Source organism: Drosophila sechellia, chromosome 3R, assembly GCF_004382195.2.
Source record: "Drosophila sechellia strain sech25 chromosome 3R, ASM438219v1, whole genome shotgun sequence".
NCBI lineage: Eukaryota > Metazoa > Arthropoda > Insecta > Diptera > Drosophilidae > Drosophila > Drosophila sechellia.
Genome location: NC_045952.1, coordinates 23,942,048 through 23,969,169, shown reverse-complemented (window position 1 = coordinate 23,969,169; position 27,122 = coordinate 23,942,048). Strand labels below are relative to the sequence as shown.

The 27,122-nt window shown below is 39.8% G+C and overlaps 1 protein-coding gene across 3 annotated transcripts in view; it reads left to right on the top strand.

Annotated features, from left to right (window-relative positions):
• The window catches only part of LOC6619724 (furin-like protease 1), a 126,238-nt gene that overhangs the window by 44,423 nt on the left and 54,693 nt on the right, over positions 1-27,122 (top strand). For 2 of the 3 annotated variants that reach the window (XM_032722224.1, XM_032722226.1), the window contains exon 3: positions 11,411-11,437. The exons of the other annotated variant lie outside the window; for it this stretch is intronic. The gene's annotated coding sequence lies outside the window, so the exon portion shown is untranslated. The remainder of the gene's footprint in view (positions 1-11,410; positions 11,438-27,122) is intronic. 3 annotated transcript variants of the gene reach the window in all.

The window sequence follows — 27,122 nt, the reverse complement described above, 5'->3', positions numbered from 1 at the left end:
AACGGATTGGTTTTAAAATGGTTATCAAGAAATAAAACCTAATGTTTTTAATAACTATTCGCCTTTTTTCATAGAAACAAAGAAAATGGTAGAAAAATAAAGAATATCTTTGTGTAGTTTTAAGAAAATATCCTTCATCTAAAACAACTTCGTAGATATTAAAAACCATAACCTAGTTTTATTTGTTATTTTGTATGCTTTTAGTAGAAGGTATCAATGCAAAACCTAATTTTCCCTACCAAAAATTCGGCATAGGCAAATATTTTGTTCTATTTGCTTTCTGCTTGATGTGTCACACATGTCGTATGATTGATTTATATTACAAAACTCACTTGTTTCAGTTTTCTGATTTGTGCCTGTGCCCTGGTATCTATGCTTATTTCGGTTACCATTTATTTTTTGTTTAAACAAAAATCGGGAAAAATGAACATGGAACCACAAGTTTGTGACTTATCTTGCTGTCAGCTGTTGCGCTTTTTGTGGGTTCTTTTCGAAAAAATACCGAAATTGAATAATTAATCGGGATTGATTGGATGTTTGATTCGATGTGCAAGGATGTGCAGGCATTGAGAGCGGCCGATCTCTGAAGTTAAGACCACAAAATGCAATTGTCCTAGTGATTGGCCCCCAACAGCCTTTCGCCCAACTAATTGAACAGGCTTGAGCTGCTGTCAGACACAGAGCACACACCCAGTCACATAAATAAACATGGCCCAAACAACTCGACCACACCTGACCAGTCCCGGCCAATCCTTTGCCTTCCGCTGCCACATCCACATCCTTGCAATCGCTTCATGCGGGTCATGCCGTATATTGACCACGAAATGGCAAACATTCCCGTTGTTATTTCATAGTTCAAATGTGTGTGGCTTGGGCAAATAAATAATATATAGTATTGTACTGGGACTCCTTCCATATAGATGTATGTATGTACATGTGTTGGACGTGGGGAATATGCGGTTTAAATGACAAACTAAATAAAATGAAATACAAAATGGCGCTTGGCCAAGTGAAGTCAATGATGCACGACCACATCTTCGAAAAAAAGTGTTGCAAAGGGTATATGTGCTAAAGGAATAAGTTGAGTGCAAGTATCTTACGTCTGGATAATCTTTTTAAGATTCAATATTTGCAAAAATATGAAAAAGTAACATAAATATAAAGTTAGTGTATTTCAGTCAAGGTTTAGAATAATGAAAAATCTCCAAAATACAACTTATATATTTTTTTAAAGAACTTTGAGTGCCTGCCACAAATTGAGGTTATTCGTGCTGGTTTTCTTGTGGTCAGCTTTATTAGTTGGGTGTTGGTTTAAGGCGTTATAAAAGTCAAAGCAAAATACTTTTAAAAAGGAAAATAGTAAACAGTAGGTAAGATGGGTCAATTTATTTTACAAAATATAAAAAGCACATATCTCCAAAACGATTTATTTCCTTTGGTTACATAAATCGCAGTGTGAACCCCTTATTATCCCACAATCTGGGCATTACTTACACCCAACTTTTACTCTAATTGACCACGCCCTTTGCCATTTTTTTCTGTCAGTGGGTGGCGGTTTGTATTTAACTTCTCGGCTGAGTTATATTTCAGCCATGCTTGAACTGCCCGGTTGATTTATGTCGTGTATGAAGTTGTGTTTTTATTGTTCGCCTTTATATATAGTAGCATTGGTATATATATTTTATTGCCAGAGGTAGGCGACGCCAGGTGGCGCCACCTAAAATGTAACATAAATCTACAGAGTTGAAAGGGTTATAAAAACGAGGCGGAAAGCAATTTGAGGAAAGATCGAGTTCATCTGGGGGGAAAAACTGCGTATGTAACTTAAACTGTTGTTCGAATAAAAAAGCATAATTCTGATAATAGTTGTGACTGGAAAGGGAAACCAATTAAATTTAAACCCGGCATGAATGGTTGATCGATCACACGGTTTACTATATTGCAGCATACCTTGTGTCGAAAGTCCTATAAAAAGTGAGCACTTTTTCTATTTTTCTTCAGTCCAATTGAGGAACAGATGTGTGAAATTGTCCCTATACAAGGATGGCGAAAAAATCGAGTAAATAAGACTGAAAGGTGGACAAAATAAAGCAAAAAGTGCCGATGGCGCGAAAAATTCCTGTTCATTATTTATTTCATGTTTTCGCTGGGGGCTGGTTTTATTTATTTACCTGTGCATTGGTATTTATTTAGTTTTTCAATTCAATTGAATTTCCATTAACAAATTGCGCACTCTGCTCCTCGTCAGTTCAGCATCGTCAGCATCAACGTCACCGTCATCGCCATTGCCATTGCCAAACGAAGTTTCCACATTTTTCTGCTTGTCCAATTTATGGTCAGGTTTTGTTTCCTCTTATTTATTCTGCCGTATGATACATATAAAAAAGCTATAAAAGTAAATCAACACGATGTGAAATATCGTTGTGAGAGTGCAGCTGAATTTCAGATTTTCCTCAGTCTAAATTATAAATTTAGAAAATAATTGAAAGCAGCTCTTTGTCATGGTTGTATAACAAATTGATGTGAAATTAAGATAGATTTATTAGTGAGAAATGAAAACGTACTGTCCCACGCGATATTTCATTATAACTAAATGTAGTCTTCGAAACAATTGATATAATTGAAATATGCAATGTGATGAGTAAATGTTTGCTCAGATTTCTACTAAACTTGGGCTGATAGGCTCCATTTTAGGTAGCACCTAAGTGTTTGACACGTCTTTCATTTCGAAAATGAAATTCCATTAGCAGCCAGGAAACCAAATTTCAACACTTTGTGGTGTGGCCAAAGTACTTCACTATCAGCCCTCAGATATCTGACATATACTTTACCCCACCCCCGTCTGTAGTTCCAGACCCAACAAAACCACACCACATCCTCCCACTTTTGAGGACTCTTGAATTATAGATTGGCTTCATTACCCATCCAGCCTTGGCCTCATCACAAGCTGGGAAATATTGTGTTGAGTAGTGGGAATCTCCTGAGCCCAGTGGGGCGGACTCTTTGACATTCCCATTCGGGCCAGAAATCATCTTCGCTTCGTTCCATGGAGAGTGAAAATTGCGTGCAACTTTCAAAATTAACCCACAAATTTTGCACTCAATTAGCTGTCCTCCTGCTTGCTGCATACATTACACAGTTGAAATAATTTATTTATTACCACGCCCTGACATTTTATCAAGTTTTACTCGTGACCAAGGCACTTCCTCTTCTTCCGCCAATTAGCCTGGGCAAAAGCAAATTATTTTCCGCTCTGGCGGAGAAAAAATAAAAAATAATTGAATAAGTTACTCATTAGTGTGCCGACTGGAAGTGACTTCTGCCTGGTGGCTGCTAGGGGCAGCAAACAAAAGCGGGTAGAGGTGCAAAAGTAAATGAAAAAAAAAATGAAAGCAGGAAAGTACTCACAATATCCTGGTAACTGTCTGCGTGGGTGTCTCTTATCTAACCTTAACATGCACATTTAGTTGCCTCATCCGCCTTTCCTACTTAACTTCCTTCACCACCCCATCCCATTTCACCCAATCCTCCCAAAACAACCAACTCTGGGTCTTCTAGTTTATCTGTCTGTCTGTCTCGCTGCGTGAATTTGTCACCATTTTGCTGGCAACCTAAGTTACACTAACTTGTCCCTGTCTCTTTGTATCTTTTTGCCCTGCCATGGGGTATTATAACTTTTTGTACAAAAGAAGTAAATAGCCTTTGAAAAAGGTTATTACAATTAAAGTTTATAGTAGTTATATACAATAAATAGCCGCTGAAAAGATATTCTTTTCATAGTTTCATAATGCTTCAAGTAGAAACTACTTATAGAGTACCTAAAAAACCATCTACCTTTCTTGTGCTTCTCAGGTCCGATTTCTTCTCCTTCCTTTGTCCTCGTTTGCTCCGTCATTTATCAATCATAATGCTGAGTAGACTCATTACTGTTTTGCGCTTAGCACTTTGCCTTTGCCAGGCAACATAGCTCCTTTCCCTTGCCATTTCCCTTAATTTTTCGCTTAACATCTATCCATCTGCCCTGCCCCCCTGCAGTTCCCTTGCCCACGCCTTTGCGTAATTGCTTTATGCCCTGATTTATGCTTATCTTTAGTCATATTTTTACATTTACCTTTATCACACCATCGTAGACGGTGCGTGGCAAGGGGGGGTTGGGGGATGGAGCCTGCTGGGTTTGGACTGCAAAACGGAGGTTGACCTAATTTCATTGAACTTAATTTTTTCCGCTCATGTCTCTGTCAGCACGAAGCAGTCTGTATGAGGAATATATACAGGGTGCTTTTTAAGGTATAAATAATATCGAATTTAACATGCTTACTATATACTATTATCAGGATCTACACACATATCACATATAAAGTACAAATAATAACAATATGTAAGATATATTTTATAGACCTAAAGACCATAAAAGACACCTTGCACTTACCCTGCAACAATCATCATAAAACAGGCATTAGATAAACCTCAACGAGTCACATCTGTATCCTGTCTTCTGCTCACGTTTTTGTGCGAGAATATTTTGCGAATGAAGAGATTTTTATCAATCAAAGTGACCATCAGGATGCTCATTTTTTTCCCGCCTAACTAAATGGGCTGTGTAAATTTCTCAAGATCTCCATCGTTTAAATGCTCGAGCTGAAAAAAAAGAGTTTCCCATGCTCTGCACGTAATGAGGAAGTCACAGCGCAATTAATGTGTCTCATTATTCGTTTTGTTTTTGCTTCTCTGGCTCATTTCCGCTCTTATCAGTGGGGATACCATGGGAAATATATGCTCGCTAGGCGTGAGTAAAGGACATTAGATAAGAGTAGGAGTAGTTGAGTTAACATATAGGTTCGTCGCAAGTTGAATAAAAATACAATTAAGCCCTAAAACAAGTCTTCCCACTTGTTTTTACTCTTGCTGAAATCTATTTCAAAGACTACTATTTGTTTTTGGATGCAGGTCTCAGCATTAATCTGCAGGAATTTAACTGGAAATTTGTTTTGACCCAAACTATGTTCCTTTTTAGTTCCATTAAAGCGTGAACAAGCTAGGTAGAAATTGTAACTTACATAAACTTTTATGCTTCTCTTTATTTAAGCACATAAAATAAAGCTGTGTAGTTCTTAAAGTGATTTTAAAACCAAGTGAATGTTTTTTTCATCTCACTAAATCTACAAAAATCGTGTACATCTACATCTGTTCAATTTTTCAAAACCAGCCACTAAAATTTTGACTGCAGCTGTACGTGTGCAGCATGTTGTACATATGTGTGTGTGCAGGGTATTGCTGCATACGTGCCTGCAACACCTAAATACATCCAACAATGGCTTACAGTAGCGAAAGAGACAGGAAACGAGGATGAAAGAGCAGCACAGAGCGAGTCAGACAATGCACGAAGCTTAAATTGAAATTCTTTGTTTCTTTAAACGTCCCTGGCCCTGAGTATCCCCGAGTTTCTATAGCTAAATCTCCTGTCTGACTTGTGCGTCGTAACAAAAAGTTCTGCGCTGAGCCTTAAAGTATGCTCGGGATTTTTTATATTTAAATAGTTTTTCCCCTCATCACGAAGTTGGTTTGAGTGAATGTGCTGCAGACAAAACAGAAACTTGATGGGCATGTGAGCGTTTGTTTCCTCTGCTATGATGCTATGCAGAGGAATTAGAAATGTCGGAGGTAAAACAGAAAATGGAATTGCTGATGCACTTTTTCTGTTCTGTCAGTCTTTTTTTTTTATTAGAATTTTATGACTTTTTCTGAATATGAAAACATTTATTTTAAGGTATAAACTAACGAAACTTAAAGCTAGCATATATTAAATAATACGAACTGTATTTAATAATAATCTTTCCCCAGTTTGCTCAAGTTATGAAAGTGCAAGAATCCTAGTGATTTTCATTAATTCTCCATAGCTGACAGCAACTGTCTGTCAATTGAAATTTGACTAGTGAAAATTGCACTCAACGCATACAAATTAAGTGACATGCCATGTTTTTGTAATTGGTGTTGTCATTGTCATTGAAATGCATTATTTTGCCATCGCCTGCATTTTAATGACCACATAGGTTATTCCTGCACTCAAAAAACAATGACGGCTCCCACTTTGATTGACAGCTAACACATCGGAGTATCTAACAAAACCGAATTGAAATTGCTTTGCATATGGTTAAAAATGCATTCAGCTTTGGTAATCATGCAGATTTCACATCGTGATGATCTATCCGACAGGAAAACAAAAACTTTTTAATTAAAAGGAATGGAGAGGCGGCCTCAAAGTTAAAAAAAAAAATTTAAAAAATTTGCATTTTGGATGGCATATAGCCAAAGGGCACCTGACACTTGTGTCGCTCGGCTGGAAAAACCCTTTCTCCCTCTCTTTCTGATGCATATTAGTCTACTCACTCCGACAGTTTACAAACAAACACACACACACACACTGCTAGACATACTGCTGGCAATTCAATTAGATTCTAGAATCTAGGCAGAGTGCACGTCACATATACACACATTTTAATTAAATAAATTCAGTGTTTGCCCGATGCTTGGGCGCCATAAACATTTTGGCGAAGAAGCATGAAAATGAAAACATTTAACTGCCGGTTAGGTTAGTTTGTCCCTTGGGTGGAGGGGCGTATCCGGTATCCGGCTGTTGCTGCTCCGCTTGTGTTTGCATAAAAGCAAGAAAATTGCCCAGCCTGCAGTTTTCCCGAGACGAGGAATCAGAAGAAGCCGAAAGAGCAACACATCGTTTTGCAAAACGTCAACAGATTTGCTATTCAGCCTTCATGCAAGTTTTCCCTGCTCGCTACTCCACATAATCAAATTTAACCTGTCTGGCTGGACTGAAGGAGCTCCAAATGATGATGGTGTGGCTTTTGGAAAACTCATCCCACTGTAGTTGTCCGAATGCTGCAGTATTTAATTGAACTTCCTACTTCCTACTTGCACCCATGCATTCCGATCTGCAGAACATGCACATCGTAATGAACTGAACCAATTTGCATGTGCTATTCGGGTAATATGAAACCATGGTACAGCATAAATTTCCCCAGCCCTTGGGGTTAATACTCGGAGTTTGCTTGGGTATTTAGAAAACAATTTCCCTAGCAATGTGCATTTGCCTCAGGCATAAACAAGTTCCTCAGTTGCCAGAAGTATGCCAAAAAGTTAAAACGAGGTACAACTTGCGGAGGCTACTTGATTTCACGATAATTCACTTCAAAATATTGCCATTTTATATTTCTCATATTCTATTAGTGCTTATTGTTCGCCGTGGAGCATAATTGTTAAATAGCATTCGAATGCTCATCTAAATTTCTCCTGGAATTTTCGCACTTTACCCAATTCTCCCCCCAGATGACTGAATTCCAGTTCTCAAATATTTGCGGAGCCCAACAACTTCAATATTTATCCTGCCATCCAGCAATGGCAACTAATTAAGCCATTTTTTGTGGCCCACTCTATCGGTTAGGCAACTCAGTGCTGCAGCTGGCCAACACGCCGTCATCCCAACTGTCTGAAACACCCAAAAGTCCACCGGAAAATCCACCCGCACCACCGCAGACTACAATGAACGCTAGAATGCGGGTTCGGGTCTTCATGTTATCCTGCGGCTTTCGGTTTCATAGTAAATTATTATAATTATTATTTTACGGGGTCGAGGGAGGAGTGCCAGTGCCGGTGCCAGCTGCAGTTTCAGTGTTGTGGTTGCGGACAGTGTTGAAATTAAACACTGTAAGCAGATTTCCTAAGCTCCTCCTTTTGCGAACGAAATCAAGTTGCTAGCAAATGGTTTTGTGGCTTCGGTCTTTCGACAAAATTAGGCAACAGTAGATAATTATTTATATTTTGCTGCAAAGGAACTGAAACCCTGGCATAATTGCCCGTGGTTGAAGCGTCTAAATTTGTCAATGCTTTGGCCAAAACTTTTAGGAAATTCATGTGGCCTACAGGCCGAAATAGTGATGCTGTTTAGCACTTGCATTGCTGAAAATGATTCATTTGCATTAGTTTAAACTTCGTAGATTGGCTTTTTCGCCCAAATCCTGCTTAAACTTTTGGCACTTTTAAACTTTTGTTTCCACCTGTAGATCGTTTATAAAAATCCCGCCCGGTGCAAACAAAATAGTAATAACGCTTAGTGCTGGTCAAAGTTTAAGCAAATAAAATGCGAGAATCTCCTGGACTTCAGACCCAAAACGATGGTTTCGCCGACTTCCCTTAAATCCGCAAAAAAGAAACTTTGTTAAAGTCTTTAATTTAATGCTTGGTTACCTTTCCTTTTCTCCAGTTAGCTTTTTTTGTTGTTAGGGCAACCAATCTCGAAATTGCTCGAGTGGCCCCACGGAACACTTGAGCAAAGGTACAAGTTTAAAGAAGGAAATTAAGACCCAACCGCTTACCTTTATTGTAAGGGATTTACGCCTGAAAGCATGTTATAAAACAATAACTAGAAGATTTATTGTATGGGCTACCCGGCCGCCCTTGCTCCTGTTTTCATTAATATATGCCCAAAATGGTGGCTGCTCCTTTCATATATTTCCGGAAGCAACTGTACCCTTGTGCATCCAAAATGTTTGCAGGGACTTCCTTCTTAAACCGAATTTTCAGCACATTCCCTTACGCTAATGATTATTGTCAGTTAGTCGGTAGACTAATTTGTATTTATAACTTAGCATCAAGAAAGAATTGTTACCGTTTATATGCGGTAATTGTTCTTAAGCCAACATAAGTGGTGGAAAATTAAATGTCTTTCTTTCTAAGCATGTAAGAAAACCTTGCCAACACTGATATTCATATAAGCGTTACTAGCACTAGTGGTAAAATAGCTTTTACCAACACTGAATAAATTCACTTTGCGCATATATCTCTTAAATGATTATCCATATAAGGCAAAATGATCAAAACCAGCTGACTCCATACAGCTTAATTGAAGAGGTAGTAACTTTTCCGCCAGTCAACTTCGAGTTTAATCATTCGTGCTTAAATGGGGGAGATGCTGCGTTCTATCAGCTAGACAAATCCCTGAGGCAAATATCATTTTAACAATGGCATTAAATGAATTTGCATAATTAGCTGCAGCTTAGTCAAGTGCTAGGACACCCCACGACCAACTTCCATTTATCCACGCTTTTCGCTCCCCTTGTGGCCTTGGTTGGTCCTGTGGCTATGATGCATGTGTGACATTAGCTCAGACACGTTATGCCAAATGTGTTCACAGTGGGTGGGCCAAGACTTGGGGGAATCCCAGTTACAAGGGATGCTTTAGTTGAATTGCGAGATTTATTTGGTCCAAGGGATCCACTTCAATGTGAAGGAAAAATAATTAAGCCCAAATGATTTGTGTGCTATCTATAATGCATAACTCGGCTTTGTTGCCAAGGATCGATTTTAGCAGTTTCCGATTATGTTTACAGCTAATTGCGCACTTTGCATCTATTGGGAATGCAATTAACCAGGAAAATCCATCTAAACCTGCATCTGAATTCATAATTCAAGCTAATGCGAATCAAGTGAACAACAATTTGCGAACTAATTAATTACGGAAAAGCAGCAAAACGCATGCAAATAGAATGCGCTTAAGATGAAATCGCCGGCGGCTAAGTGAGATTGCCATAAATCTCTCAATGGCTGTGGGGGAAGCGAAAGGACTTTGGACCAAGTTGGACGAGTGAAAGTGAGATGTGAAAAGTTTAAAGGCCAAGTTAAGTCAACTCCTTGGCCAAGCATGTTTAGCAAAGTTCATTAAGCACTTAACAAACAGAGCGCACCAAGGGAACTTAATGTGCTTTGGCGTAATTCAACTAAACAAAGTACCAAAGTTCTTAGCCCAGTTTTCCGGGTTGGAGGGAAACAAGATGGCCTGCTGCATAGATGAAAATCAAATGCGGTCATATCCCCACACACTTTCTCGCCGAAAAGGACACCCCCATACATGCACACACACACACACACTCTCACCTATGTGTGCACATTCCACCCATACATGCAGGCTGAATGTTTTGGTCATTCAGGAGCGTCCTGGCATTTTTGCATTTACCGTCATCGTCCTCCGTCAGTGGCTGTAAAACTGTGCCACAGGACAATGTTGTGGCTGCGGCGGGGGATCCCCTTAGTGTTCACACTAAAAAAAAAAGGTTGCACAAAGATAATTATAATATTAATATAATTTGGATTTGATAATTTACAAACATAAAGGACATTGAACAAACCCTAATTAGTACTGTAATATATACAGCACTATATAATTTATATATAATAATATAAATATTTCAAAAATTCGATGATATCATTGCTGGGTTACTGTATATGGTTTTAGATTCCATAAGTTTATTTCCGAGTGCACGAGTATGGCAGATTGTAGCCAGCGAGAAGGTTCAGGGGGCACAGTTTGTTCAAGCGAACATTGTTAGCCTGCGGCCAAAAGGCTTTCAAAGTTTTCATGGTTTGGCTGCCAAAGGGTGGTAAAGGGTGGCCAGATGGGGCAAGGGGTAAAGAGTAAAGGGAGGCTGCGGAGGTTGCTCTGAATTATTGCCAAACATGGTGGGTGGGTTGGCCTGATCCTGCAGAAAGGGGCAACCAATCGACCGATGGTCTTTCGCCAAAGGATAAAAAAAAGTTAATTGGCAAATGGCCAAATGAGTTCAAATTGAAGTTGGCTTAAAAGACAGGAAAGGCGGGTGAGCAAACTTAATTCATTCCAAATGGTTTCAGCTTGAATAAAAGAAATAGTTGAAACTGCTGAAACTTCTGAAGAGGCTGAACAAAACCGTGCGTTCTTCAAAAGTTCATTTTTGAAATTTTATTGAAATGCTTATACAGTACTTAATAAATTTATGAATAGAGCAACCCCAATTGCAATTAAAAAAATCTATTTAAATACATTAGCAAAAATTTAACCGAAATATGGTACCAACATCAGCGTTAACATATAGAAAACCCCAAACCCGAAATTGTCATTGATAAATTTAGCCTGGCTGTCAACGCTGTTTTGTGGATTTCCCTGTTTGCTATTTTTAATATGCATCCCATTTGGATTTCCTCTACCCAGCTACAGATACTCAGATACCTTTTGCCTACTTCTCTTTGTTACATTGAGCGACATATTTTACTGCTACGGTTTGCCCTCCTTTTTCTACCTTTTCATTCTTTTTTTTTCTCTGCCTTCTTGGCCATTACCATTAGCATAAAATGGCTGCTGTTTCGCTGTCCATTTTGGGTATCCTGCACTTGGAAAGCTTCTCTAATTACGCTCTTAAAACAAAAAGTTAATGCATAAAAATTAGCTTGTTAAATGTTTTCCCCAGCAGCTCAATGACAACTTTCGGTCTTCGTTTTATTATTTCTAAGCATTTTGCTCATGCGACAGATTCATAGCTAAAGTATTCAAAAATATTTAATAATTTGTATTTCTATTTCCTTGCAGATCCAAATAATTGAAATAGTACATTTGGTAAGTTTTGCAAGTCTGCTTCAATTGGATATGTATTTTTCATTTTTGATGTGCCTGTGTGCAAAAATATTTCTCTCAAAGATACAAATAAGTACAACTAGATTGAGTTGGTATTTCTCACAAAGCTTTGGATTTCAATTTAAATTTTACAAAGTATGAGCTTTAAAAATGTGAATAAAACTTGCCAAGAATTCAGCTGCTTCAACAAAATGCAGCAAATCGTTTGGCAAATGATTTGAACTTTTGCATCGTGCATTATGCTGACCTCAAAACTCATTAACTATGCCTTTTCGGGGGCGAATTCGAGCAATTTAGCGCCACAGAATATGCAATCCTTTTTGGCTCCTAATTGCTGGCATTTGGCATCCGAAAATTTGCGTGCCCAATGAAGCATGCCGCCCAAATCCCAATTCCACCTCGATTAAGCAAAAGATGAAGGAAAATGCAGCTGAAGCGCAGGGAGAAAATGTAATTTAAAACTTTGTGCGACGTTGGCGGGAAAATACTTTTCCGTTTGATTTCTTTTTTTTCAATGATTAAACGACATTAGGTGTGCTTATCTCAGCTCAAAATCAGTTGTACCCGCCAACCCGCATCTATGTGAAATGCTAAATTAGAGCGCCAACTTTTAATGCAACATTGGGTGGGATTGGGTGTTTGGCAATTGGGTTTGATTTGAACATTTACTCGCTTTGAAAATTGCATTCGGAAAATGCTTTTGGTTTGAAATTTCGCCGTTTGCCTAATTAACTGCTCTTATTGATTCTGGACGTGGCTTAAAGCACGCACACAAGCTGCCTAATTGGCATTTGGTTTGAACGATTTCGTAGCATACTTTTGTGGGTCGCAACTATTTTTCTATCTTTCCAACTTAACTTCATTATATTAAATTTACGAAATCAAATTATTTACTCCTTAACTATTTATTTTATTAACAAACAAATAATTAGAAACCTATTTAAACACCTAAACACATAGTTAGACCGCGAAAAAAAGCTGCAACCATTCATTCATATATGTGTATGTAGGCACAGTTTAATCACCATTTAGTTATGACTGTTTCACCGTAAACAGGAAATCAAATTAACCACTCCTTGCCAAAGCACTCAATACTAATTTAATTAATGGGCGCCAATGTTATATCGGACCGTAACCCCTTCTCCAATTACCCTACCATCCAAACGTGTTGAACAAAACCGCACGAATATTGCTGATGAAAGCGTTGGTAAGTGGGCAAATGGCTCGATTGTCCAAGGTACCGGCCACTCAAATTCGTCCGGCTTCGGATATTGAGCCACCTAAACAATTGTCAATTAAATTTTGCTCCTGCAGCCGGGTGGTGGTAGTTATAAATGCCAAGACACGTTCGATGCGGTGGTGGAATTTTCAATCGGTTAACACCCCCAGCCCACGCGACAGGACCTTCCACCCACCGGAGGTCTGCAGACGCGTCCCTAATTTGCATTAAAAGGTGCGCCAGCTGGTTGCACCCCTTTTGGCCAACGGCAACTGGAAGCTGGCAAACCAACTGTTGCTCAACCAGTGGTAATCAGTGGTGAGGAGGGGTTTGTGGCACGCATAACAGGCATTCTAGCATTGCAACCCTTCAGCAGTTGTTGATTCAATTTTATAATTTTAACGCACAATTTCCCCAATAAATATCCATTGTGGGGAGCCATGATTTGTGGGTAAATGCCTGTTGTCCGGGGAAATCATTTCGCAAATGGAATAAATTACTCATTGATCGGTGCTTGCAGCTATGACACGATTTCCAATTAACATGAACGGTCATAAAATTGGGTAATTAAAGATGTGCGGTAACCACTTTACCGTTTATTCTTGTTATAATCATATTTTTTTTAGTTGCCTTTGGCTAAAAGTTCCAAAAGTCTCTACCTATGTAGATTTTCACGTGTGGTTGCATCAAAAAAATATTTAGTTAAGTGTTCGATTCCGAATTGAATGGCAAAAATTGTGACTCACTTGAGGTCTGAGCACAGTAACCATTGGAACCCTTGTTTTTTTCCTTTTATTTGGACCAAAATTGAAATTTAATTTCCTAATTGAATGGTTTTGCCATGTGCTTGCTTCACCTCCCTCGCCCTCCACTGGCAATTCCAATTTAATTGAAAATTTATCGGTTGCATTTGCATATGCTACGTTCGCTCTCTCTGAAATTGACATTCCCAACATGCATTTGTGGACCTTTTAAAGCCAAAGAATTGCTACGAATTGGTTTGCTTCTTTTTCAGAGCATCTTGTGCTGAAGAAAAGAATGTTCTTTCTTCTATTCCCAAATATTCAAGATACATGAAAGGAAAGCTAAAGAGATGTTGTATCTAAATCATAATAAGCGGGCTGTTGAAAGGAATCTTGTCTTGTAGAAAACGAGTACAAAAGTAAATTGCACTTTTTAATCTGTATAAAAATGTCTGAGGAACATTTAACTTGACATCTGAAACATCTGCCTTATAATTTCTGACTGCAGCTGCATATGCTGGTCTTAATGATACTATTCGGCTCCCCTTTTTTCTCCTTTTCTCCCCCCTCCCCCTGCGCATTTAATTTGCAATTGACAACGTGAAAAACTTCACATGACATCGCTGAAATATTTGCGTGGCTCTCACCCTGCCATTTCCTTCGCCGCTTCCATCAGCATTAAATGACTGCGGCGCTTAATTGAGATTGTCGGGGTTGTGGGTGTGTGGCTCGCTTATTAATTTATTTTTATGTTTAATAACAGGCGCTAGGCAGTGGCGGCATTGCACAGAGTGTGACGCAAAAAAAAAAAGGGGGAAAGGACTCGCACAAAAACGAGCAAAAAAAATGCGGTTCGATAAAGCAGCAAGCCCCATAACAATGACATTGTGAAGAGCAGGTTGTAAATTAATACACCAACAGCAAACCCAGCTGGCATGCGCCACCCACCAGGTCATCATTATCTATCGCGTTGTTTATCGTTGTTTATGTCCGGAGAGCCGAGTAATAGGTTCATAAATTTCACCCATTTTCACGGAATAATTTCCAAATTGCGGCGTCGCAGGTTTCCTGTTTTAAATGCAAGGCGGCAATTAAAGCCCTTCGGCTGCAAAGAGCCACTTCTGTGCGGATTATGGATATCGTTAGCTTGCCTGGGTTCCCTCGCCTCATTTGGCGGTCTTTTAATTAATAGCAAGCTGATTAATTAGTGTTTGTGTGCGATATCCTTGCCCGCTGGGGAGGGGTGGCAGTGGTGGGGTCACTTCTGAGTTGCTGGGGAATGCATTTCCGGGCTTAAACTGCACGAAATTGCATTATTTGCATCTACTGCCATGTAAAAGCTTATACTGCCAATGCAAATTGTCATTAATTTCATTAGTTGATTGTCGTCATGGCAATTCCCTTTGTGGATTTTATAATTGCCCGAACCGCAACGAAACGATGGTGGAAAAATTGTAAAGGATGGGAACATGAACATGGACTAAGTGGAAATATGCATATGGTGCCGGCTAATAAATTAATTGGAGTGGGTGTGAAAATGGCGAAATTCTGTTTGTTTTGCGGTGGCAGACAAGTGCATATTACCTTTGCACTTCCGCCCAATGATTGCTTTTAATTAAATAACAAGCCGGCCAATGACTTTAAAAATATATTATTCATAACTTTGATATGTGGGATTATACAAATAATTTATGGTTATGAATATTTCGAGAACAACTTCATCAAATAAATTCAATTTGTTTCAAGCTCTTCAGAGACTGTTAAACTTTTGGCTTGCCTTACGTTTTTCTCGTTATTTTTCTTTCTTTTCTTATATCATTATCCTTCAGCAATCACTTTGCTGCAATCGAAACTTTTCAGATTACCCTAGACCAAAGCAAAAGGAGCAAACAAATTTTTGTATGGAATTATATTGCATTTTTATTACCTACCGCACATAAATTTTGTTTGTCACAGCAGCCGCCGGGCACGTAACATTTTAAAAAACAATTTTGTCTTGATACAATTTCTTGTATTATCACCGAAAATGTATGCAAACCCACGAACTTGGCCAAAAGCAGGCGGCAGCGCAAAAGGAGACCGTTCAAAGGGGCGTATGGGCAATTTTATTTGCATGCGTGCGTTTCAACCGTTGCCCTGCGGCTCCTTATCACTTTATATACGAATGGGTGTGAGTGTGTGTGTGTGACGTTGAAGAGAGTCGCGATGGTGTGTGTAAGATATGGATTTGGTGGAAACGGGGACTCCCAGTCGCGCAGGCAATCAAATTCGTTGTTCCGGAACACGTATACGCCACCGTTAACACAAATGTAATGAAAAGAACGCAGAGTATGTCACAAATGTGGTACATCAATTGATATAACCAATAGCATCACAAATAAATAAATTCAATTCCAAAACAGATTCACTTTAATTATAATATTAAAATTTAAATTTCGATTTAAATGCCAATTCTTAATTAAAATAGCTAATATGAAAAGCTCTAAACATTGCGCATAATTTACATTCCTTAACATTTTTGCTTGCACATAAAATCCACAAACAGACAGGAACGTAAATAATGTCAGACCTTTTTTTTTATCGGATATCAGCGTAAAATGGAGGGAAAACGGAAGTGAGTGTGTGTGCGCTTAAAATTATATACATATTATACAGCCTGGGGGAAAGTTGTTGTTTATTGTCTGACAAGGTGGCACCGCTTTAATGCGTTTTCATGCCTTATTTAAAATGATTTTCCGTTTACCACTCATGAAATTACTTTCATTTATTGGTTTTTTTTTTTTTTCATATATGAAATTCAATGTCGCAGGGAATTTCTCTATCTTCCCACCTGTTGCCAAGTTAAACAATTTTTAAGTCGACTTTATTAAATTTTCCGCAAAAGGCGATGTGAGAGATGTTAACCACAAAATTAAAACTCAATATGTGCGAAAGGGCGGGACATTCAATTAATGGACTGGAATGGCTCACACTCACACAGAAACCAAGTTGAATTAGTGGCGAACGCCAAAAGACAAACATTAATGTGTGAGTGTGGTGAGCGACGGCGGGAGGGCGATAGGCGATGGTAGATGGGTGGAGGGACTCAAAGGAAGCCAAAGCCCCAGAAAAACGCCCTCGAGGCTCTTGAAGACAAAAGCGTAAAAGGAAAAACTCCAACATCTCAAAAGGAAGGCGATAGCTATAGGGAGTGGCAGGAAAAGCATGACAGCTCAGCATATTCTGAAATGGGTAGAGTCGTTAGGTTGATTCTCGACAGGACTAAGAAATGGACACACACTAAAGGGCGATACATATGCAGATTCGGTGAAAATAATAGAAATATACAGCATGAAACGAAATTTTACTTTACCTTATAAAATTGTTAAAAATGTTAAAGATATTTAAGATGCTAAGATGTTTATATAAAGAATATTTTCTTATTCTTAAAGTTCATGTGTACACATCTATGAACATTTCCATAATTTAGTCCTTCAAGTGCACTGGTATTGCATAGGCAAACGATTAAGGATAAGACAATGCTGATATCACAGACAAATACAGTTGCTTCAATAACCGGAGAGAGAAATCAATGTCAGTATGACGCCCTTTGATGTTGTGGGCGTGCCGGAGGCGAAAGTAAACTGAATCTTATGTGTAATTGAATGTGTGCCTGCGTTTGCTGCGGGTTTTCCACTAAGCTGCCTAAACCGCCCTCGACTGTGTCTCGGATTGTTTAGCATAAGTTTCTTACATCCCATTTCCGGCCCCGCCCCCCATCTCTTTATGCAAATGCGTTGGCACTTTATTGCTTTTATTTATGTAATTTGTAGCATCTTCTTGTCATTTACGAAGACAAACATTTGCATTTTCCAACTTAGTTCGAGTGGGAATTCCGCAAAATAGCAAAAAGTTTGCGCTTGGTTCTTAATGCCATTTTGCGGGAAACTTAGAGAGATCTTTGGAATTTATTATTGCAGCCAGAAAGCCGCGGAAAGTATTTGGAATATTTTTAAGATGTCAATTTATTGACATTAAATGCAGTTGGATATATTTCCTGTTAATATATCCAATAATTTAAAGCTCTAATGAAGACAAAATGCTTGATTATGAATTTTTGCATATATGTAATATAACGTTCCTGAAGCACTAATATTTAAATCTACAAAAGAAGCTTTCTTCGGAATACAATAGTGAGCCAATTAGACGACACTTTTTTTTATTTTCCACACACTGAAAATGTCTGCCGCAAACATATTTATGCTAGTCAGCAAACTGTTTAAAATGGAGCAAAGGAAAAGTGGGAAAAGGAAAACATACTGCTGGAAAGAAGAGGGCGAGACACTAAGAAAGAAACGGAAGAGAACAGATGGCAGTCAGACAAGAAGGCAGGCAGGACCTCCCTATGTTTTATTGTTATGGCGATGTGTGTTATCCTTTTTTGTCGCCAAGCCTTACCTCGTTCGTCTGGCTTCCAATCGAGTTGCGGATCCGGCTTCTCAGACACAATCTGAAACAGAATCAACGCCAGAATCTGAAACTGAACCTGAGCCTCCGGCATCCTCACTCCAGAGGCATCAATCACATTTTTTCACGGACTTTTGGGGGCCCAGCACTTTCGTATTTCCACTTCATTTTTGTCGATTTCGTGGGCAATCAGGCGCAAATGCCCACGGTAAGCTTGATTCTACGGCGCGAGAACTTGGGTGATTCGCGTATTTATTAAGTTCATGAAAGGGCGTGAAAACAATCCCCATCCTCCGGTCATCATCCTCATGACGTTGGCAATTTTGTAGTATTTTTCAGATATTTTATTTTAGTAAAAGATCCCTCTTGCCATTTTTATTCCCTTCCCTTTCCATTGACAACATAATTTTCGACATTTGATGTTCTACTTATGCTTCATTGGAGACGTTTTAACCGCGCTTGTTCATATTGTAAAGTGCTATGAGTTCCTGGAAAATCAGAGTTCACCTAGACTCAAAAGTCTTGTGGTAATAAATGTCTCAATATTTAAACCAATATACTTGATTGATTTCTTAGGCGGATGTGTTATAAACAGTAGATATCCTGGAAGATAGAAAGACCTATATACCATTATAAATTTCCATAAACTTCGTTTTTTCAATAAGCTTTCTAAGGACATCACGTTTACGTAGATGTTTAAATTTAGAAGGTTTTTAAATTTAGCTTGATATATATTTCGGCTAATGATTCGTTTATAAACTTTATGTTGAAGCAAATTTACAACGTCGGAATGCTGAGTGAAAATGTCCATTTCGTGGACTCGAAAATTTCCGCCACATTTGCCCCCATGATAAAAGAACATTTTGCCAACTGACCGAAGGCATTTAAAGTTTTCGTTTGCATTTTCCAGTTCTTTCCCTGCCTTTTTTTATGACTGTCACGACTTTTGCCCGGCTCATCTGGCTTGTCCATCAGAATGAAGACCGGAGGCAAAGCTGCGACTCTCATTAGTTGAACAACTGAAATTGCCAAAGGCCAACTTTTCGGGGATCGGGGGAGGAATACAGATATATATACGGATGGATACATGCCTTAGCATTTTAATCGATGAGGCTGAGGGGGAAAACTTGTTCCTGCACCCGAACGCATACTAAAAAGGCCGCCAGCTGATGATGGGGAAAAAGATGATGGTGGAAAAAAATTAGAAAGGGAGAAAGTTGGAGCAAATTCAATTTTGTGCAAAAAAAAGTTGGTCGTTTCAGCAACGCAAGAAAATCTTTTAATTCAATCGGCGGCGCGTTGAGAACTCTAGACTTGTGTTAAGTTATTGACGTCTTGTTGTACTAGGCGTATACTTGATATTTCCCATAATTTTCATTTCACCATTTCGTTGTATTAGGCGTATACTTAACATTTTTCCGTAAATTTTTTTTTCGGCCTTTTCCCATCTTTCTTGTTGGACCGGAAGACGCAGATTTGCCTGCCAGATGCAGCTGTTGCTGCTGTTGCTGCTTCTGGCGAAACGGAAATGAGAAGTCATGGAGCATTTATCCAAGGATCTAACCGCCATGGAAACCCCTTTGCACCCCTCATCGCAGTGCTTTGGGTTCTACTTTATTTTATTATTACGTTTTTTGGGTCCGGGTCTGCTACTCACATTTGCATATCAATTTGTTCGCATTCGTTCGTGCTGCCTCCCACAATTTCGCCATTTTCCTCTCTCGGCCCGCCCCATTTCATAGCATACTTTTGGGAGTCACTACCGAAGTGCATTTCCCATTGTTGTGTTGGGGGAAATGGCAGTGAATGCTGCGCGTAATCAGGCAAAAATCTGTCTAGATTTTAGTTTTGTTTTCGCTTGGGGAGTGTCCCTACGGTTTTCTTCGGGTCTCCGGCTTTGAAATCGGGATTTGGCATTGGGTTTCTTCGGTCCGCATTCTAATATTTTAGTGCCTTGTTTATTTGCCATTTGCTGCTATGTTTACTTATCGCTTCTGACAAATGGCATCTGGTTAGAGGATTTCTGCTGCTTGGTTTTTATGGAGATTCTTGCGCTGAATGATTCTCATCTAAAATTTGTCTAGTATTTATGATGAATAAATCTTCAGGGACTTAGCTTGATTAAATGTGACTGTCGAGCCACGATTAATGTCGCCAAAGATTCTCGACAAATATTGTTTGCCCATATAAGTCTCAACTTAGTTCGGGAGCTTTGATTTTTAATAAAAGTTCAAGGACTAATTTGTATTTTGAGTACTTTTTTAGTCAATTTGAGTGTCATGTTATGACCTCAATTCAGTGAAAAACTTCGTCGTTATATTACCAATTTACCAGTCCAAATTGTTACACAACATATATGATTGTCATCTAGAAGAGAAAAAACCCGCTGGGAAATTCCGCAACTGCTAAATGGAAGCTGTCGTTTGTTTTGACATTTCGCTAATAACTGAAAATTAGTGTTTCTGCAGTCAGTGGAATTGCAGTTCGCAACAAAAAAAAAATAGAGTAACAAAATGTGTTAAATGGAAAATGGTAGCTAAAAATGGGCACGTATAAATGCAGGCAAATTAAGAGTCAACGCAAGCCAATTAAGGGAAAAAGGAATTGTGTAGCTAATTTAATTTTGAAATTGGTTTGTCCTTAAAAAAAGGTTTGTAATTCCTATATTTTCAGGACACTGATTTTTTTAGCACACATTTTTTTGCAAGTGTCGAACTGACAGCGCTCTTTTTTTCATTTTGTGACTTAAACCGGAACAAAGCTGCATCAAAAAATTGTTTACTTGTGCAATTTAACCACTTATAGTGGGTTTTACCACTGGATATTTGCATATGCATGAGTAGGGATCCATGTAGTAGAAGTCCTTGGCTGCGAATCCCGCGTGGCTCGACAATATGGCGACACTAAGCTCTGCACTCGAGCAACACAATTGGCGCATTGAAGAGGAATTTGCGCGTTCGCGGTTTTTGCTGCATAAGCGTATAAAGGGAGGCAAAGGCGCAATCCAGCCGCTGATTATGAAGTATTGTGCCAATATTAAACTAAGCTAAGCCTTCTAGCTGTAGACTTTGGTTAGTGCAACTCAGACCGATGAGGCAGGCGGCTGCTAACGAGCAATACCAGAATATATGGTCAACATTCGGCACCCCCATTTGTCATGCAAATAACAAGAATAAAAACAAGCGAAAAAGTTTCGACCAACAACAAGATGTTGGAAATGGTTACTGTTGCAAACTTTCTAATTGTCTAAATTACATAGACACCACACAGAACTACACCTACTATGACCTAATGAAATGGGCTGCTGGGACTGCTTTTGGCCGGGTTGGTATGGCCCACAGTGGGTGGCATAGTGCGGCGATGTCTGTTTGATGTTGCGGCCAGCGGTGGGCTTTGGCGCAGCTTTTCAGCTTTTCGCAGTTAATTTTTATTGGCTATGCGCGCTTCGTTTGCTTTGGCCAAGTCCTTGTTTGCTCTACGTTTGTTCAGCGACATTTGGGGATTGCCTTTCGCTGATGTAGTCTATATTTTTAAATATTTTCTACAAATTCTCAAACTGTAAGGTTCATTATTTATGGGAATTTAAAGAGACTTCTTATAAATGATACTTTTTGGAAACTGTTTTTATTACTTTTAATCTGTATTATAGGGAGAATCACTAAATATTATGTTGTGCCTTACATGTGACCACTGTTTAAGCAAAAATGCTCCATATGAACTTGGGTAATTCACCCATTTGACTTTACCCAATTTCCATGAGATTCTCGTAAAATAGAATCGTTTCTTTGGCAGGCACCGCAAACAAATGTTCTGCAGATTTTTTGGAGCGTAAAAAAATTATTAGCGCATTGAGTGCCAGTGCCAATGTGTGAGAAAGGCTGTGTATATCTGTATTGTGGCCCTGTCATTTGCCCCTTTTGGCACATTTGTTGTGCGTGTATTGTGCTGTCTCACTCTTTGGCCTTTCGGCGGCCCCTCTCGCTTACACTCCTACCGCATAGCATGGCATCTCCCCTGCGAGCACTTGGCATAATAATGAAAAATTAATCGGTAAAAATCCGCAGGAAAAGCATCCATTGCATACATTTCGGCGCCGGGCTTAATTGAAATGACGACAATCGGCAAACGGGCGCCATGCCGCCAAAAAAACAGCTATAAGTGAGAAAGAGAGGGGTGTCGGTAAAAGGAAAGAGAAAGACAGTTGTTGGGCGGAAAGAGTAAGAGGGAGCCACCAGCATGAGCGAATAGACACGCATAAATTTTGCACAAACAGGCGAACAAGGTCCCTGAAAGTATGCAGCAAGCTGTGCATACTAATAACCTGCATTTCGGTGGTTGGCTCCGGATTTTTCGGTGGTGCCACCGAAACCATTACATTGCCTGCACCCCCATCCCCGCGGGTAATTGATGCCAGTGCGATCAGCACCACTAGGTCCCCAATGCCCGATTCCCCGATTCCCCAATCCCTGATCCCCCATACCCAACCACCACCAGACTCCATGCGGATTACACGCCGTTTTCTTGTTGCTTTTGCTGTTTGCGTTTTTGTGTTTGGCGGTCCTGCACAACTGCAGTTGGCATCAAAATTGTGCGCATATTAAGTTGTTGATTTGTTGATTTACACTTGGCCTCGCCGCTTTCGAACTCCACGAAAATCACACAGAAATGCAACCACAAAAACGACGATTTAGCCAGAGATGGATATCAAATGTGCAAAGAACTCCCTCGCAGCAGAAACAGGATTTTCAAATTGTTCTCATTAATTTGGGAGGTTTCAAAGGTTTTCTATTTTGGTTTTGTTCGAATGCCTGTCTGTATTTATGCTTTTACTAGTTGATTTACTGCCTAAGAAACAATTTCATTATCATTGTCAACGCTAATGCAGTCCATCAAGGGATGCAAGGCAGCAAGAAGTGCACTTTGCCCACCTTAGCTTCTGTTTTTTTGTTTTTGCCCCCTTTTACCCACAAGAAGTTGCATCTTCATCAGCCTTTGGATCATCTTCACCTCCTTTGACAATATCATCGTCATCGTAGTCGGGAACTTCTCGCTGTTGCATAACCCATCTGCATTTCCGCCATGAGCGTTGCAACTGTTGCAAGAAATGGCTGCTGCCACATCCTGAAGAAGAGCACGACTTTTCTGGATGGCTTAATAGCCTTTTCCGGGGTACAAAGGGCTTGTTTTGCGACTTGTTGAGTATAGGGGAAATATGAAAATTTCTAAATTCCGGTAGTGCAGTATAAGTTTGTGGCAGCTTGAAGTTTTGCTACCAGATCTTTTGCACTATATAAAGTGTTGAACGCAGTGAAAAACGTAGTTCTTTAGGCTGTTATTATAAAATAATTAAGCATTTTGCTCGTTCCCATATTGTAATAATTATATCCTACATTCATTTAGAGTATACAAGCTTTCGGGCATTGAAATTATTTAAGATAAAGAAGTCATAATTGTGCTTTATGTTATATGAGCAGCAAAGTGATGTTGAAATTTCAGTTGAGTTGGGGGAGTCATTGAGTGGATGGAGGGCCGTCAGACAGGGTCCTTTCTACTCCTTTTTTATTTGTCCAAACCCTTCTACTGTCGGATTGCACTTCAGGTAGGTGCTGTTGTTGTTCGCTCTTGCCCTGAGGCGTCTTTTGTTTTGAATGAAATTTGTATGGACTTTTTTATATGCGCACACTTTTAGGAGCTCCTCTTTTCCGCCTCCCAGATGGTACTTACATTAAGCGTTATTCAGGGCCCGCTGAATGGAGTGCGCCCAGCCACGATTTCCACCTGGAGAGTTAATTTCGCAAATGCAACGGACGAAGAAAAGCAGGTGAAACAAAAGCCGGAGCAAAATCCCTTCCATCGCCATGACACATGTTGGTATTGGCGGCATTCTTGCCTGCGCTCCTTATTTTTCCCACTTTTCGCCATCCTTGGTCATTTATCTTACTCCTCGGCCGCTGCAAGTGACCATGCAAAATCAATTAATGCCGGCGAGGCACTCAAATTGCATTGCATACCGCAGGGTTTTTTCACCGGCTATTTCCCACCCAGCAAACCCATTTTCCAGGGCCTCACTTAATACGCATCGTTGTTTGCACATTAAGAAGCAATCCGATACTCAAGCCGACTCGAAATGGAAAATACCGCGAGGTGGAAATTTATACATACATATATATTCGTACGCTTCACAAATAATTAAGAATTCGTTGGTCCGAAAAGCACACGATACCATTATGCTTTAAATCGTCGCAGCGAACGTTCGGGGATTTCATTACCGCATGGATGTCGGTATTAACATAACTTTAATTTTATTGTAGCTCAGGTAAATTTGCTCGCCACAGAAATGATTGATTAACGCCTCAGATTTTATCGAAACACGCATGGTTGATTTTACATTCAATTTTACGTTTGACTTTTAAATATATGCGGGCTTATCTTTAAACACTTTTGAGAAGGAAAAGAACCTTTTAATAAAATTCTTTAAAATTTGCTCTTCAATTCTTCATACAATTTGTATACCAACTAACAATTTTTAATGCAACTGTACTTTTTGGACATTCCTTGACATCATAGGAAGCCCTCGAAAGTCCTGTTGATTTGGTCAAAACTAACATGACCTCGTTGCCTCTGCCAGGTTACCGATGGAAATTCTCACACCGTCATCTGTCAAAACCATTTGGCTTGACATTCTTCGACTAACTTGGTACAGTCACCACATTCGGCATTCGTGCACTGTAGCAGGTGCAATTGGCAAATGGCGTTTCCATGCATTTAGCTGGCCGCAAAAACTCGTGCAACACCTTTTGTTTGGCGATCGTGTGCTAATACGCTATGAAAAAATGGTTCACCTATGCGCACCCCCCTTGTCTCCTTACCTGACACTTTGGCGTGGCTTTTTGTTTGGCATTTTGTTTGGCCGGGCTCTTTCCTTTCTAGCCTTCTTTTGGGCTTCAGCCGTTTTTCTGCGGGCGTTAACCGAGGCTGTTTGGTTGTTGACTTTGCGCTCCAGTTGCTGGTCGCGGAAAAAAAGGATGCTGTGGGCTTGGGCCAAGGGGTTGAGTTGGCTGGTGGCCGGAGTAAAAGCCAAGCGAGTGTTAGAGAGTGCATATTTGCCTTTGTGGAACTATCATTAAACAAGTGAAGCCACCAGCAGAAACTGCGGGAAACTACTATACACCAGCCACCACACAAGCAGCTCACCTCAATCCACCACACGAAACACATTAAAAGCGAGGCCAAAAGACAAATGCACCAACACAAACAAAGCAACAAAGGAGCCCAGACTGCACTGAAAAAAAAAAATATTTATCTTAATGATTACACAGCGAACAAATCGGCGCAGGCCCACATGTTGGTTACTAACTAGGGTTCAAAATAAATATAATTTTTACCTTTCTGTCAGTGTATGTGCTGCATTTTGACTTCACGACTGCAGTTTTGTTACCCTTTTAAGCTTCTAACTGCCGCTGCTTCAACTGCAGCTCCATTTTTCCCACCGACGCCGCAGAAGCCTCTTTCTTGGCTTTGCTGTGCTGTGCTGTGCTTCGGCTTCCCCCACAGCCGAGCAAGTCGGTATCCTGCTATCCTAGCTATCGCTGTTAGCCCTTTCAGTCCTGTTTTTGACACGGACATTTTGCATAGAACGGCGATCCAGTGGAACTACAACACTCGCAGGGCAGGAGCCACCACAAAGGATACCAAAGGAGCAGCCAAGTGTCGGTCTGTTTGCCCAAAAAATGCCTCGAGGATTGTTAAACCGATGCCTGGCATTGTCATCTCTCTATGATGTGCTCTTTTATTCTCTGGCGTTTGTTTTTCTTGTGGTTTAAGCAATTTAAGGATTTCTGTTGGGCATTTGAGTGATTTCTGATTGGACGCTTTTCATACGGAATACCCAAGTCGTGTTTGCTGAGTGAAAATAGATCAGTTTATGATGCGAAAACCCTAGGGATGTTAGCAGGGCTTCGGTAAATGGCTTGAAATACAAAAGAAAGGCAACAGAGTATGAAGAGTCGTTATCTTCGGGATGAAAAAGTTAGAACCACAACAAAGCTAAGAATAATTGAAACATAAGAAAACATAATTTCCATAATTAAATTCTGCTTTAAAGGTCATATATTTACTTAAAACATGAGACACATCCGCTAGTAGTAGCTGCTTCGGTTTTGTTTGCGAATTCATGAACTGAAACCGAACTAGTTTAAGCACTTTATTGGTTGTCAAGCGCTTTCGACCCCAAAGGCCACTGCATGGGTCCTTCCTGCCACACTCTTCTTATAAAGAGAAACAACGCTTCAATTTGTCTCAAGTTGTCAGTTCGCGTTGTTGGTGTTGTTCCACCGTACACTTTCAACTCATCGCTGCCACTTTTCGCGCCCTGCAACTTTCATCAGCCACCTAGTGCTGCTTTTGTCGGTGACTTTGACACCGTTTTCCACTTTTCGTTAGCATGTGAGCGCGCCGAAGAAGCCAACCAGTCCCTTCTGCCACGCCTACGTTGACATGGCACTTATTTTCTTATTATTAAGTATACGCTTAGTGGGCCGACGAGTGCGCCAAGTAATGATTACTTTGTGTCTGCCACTGACAAATGCCGTCAGTCAAAGTCGAAGTTGGTGATGAAGGACGAAGGACGCGGAACGGAGGACGCAGGACTCAGGACGCTGCTTAGGAACAGGGTGCTGGGGATGTTTGTGTCGACAACGACTCAATGCGGAAGGAAGTTCAAGCACAAAAGGTGCACAGTCAATGTAACGGAGTCCTTTGGCCTGTGCATTCATGTGCATCGGCTTTCGATGAGATCAGGGAGGTGGAGCAGTACGTTGACAGTCCATTTCAATGCCCAGAAAGTAAGCCGTAACACGGCAACGGGTAAAAATGCACATCTTAATTTTTGAAATTCTAATAAGAGTTTCACTTTTTCATCCCCCGGAATTCATTGTTGCAATTCCAATAAGGCACTCGAGAAAATGGAAATAACTCTTTTACATCTTAAGTAAGCTTAACGGAAACAGATGACTCTTAAGATGAAATAGTGAAAATATCTTGAAGTTAATTTTTATAAGATAAGTGAATGTGAAATTAGAAATAAAAGGGCGCCAAGTCGAAAGAACTTCGCTATCAGCTATGCGTCTGGAGATAAAAACTTTGCAACATTTGGAGGTGCAAAAAATTATTATAGCAGTGATAAATTCGATTTGAAATGCCAACTAGGTTTTAAAGTATAAAAAGAGATATTGTGCAGATAACGAAAAATCGTTTTGCT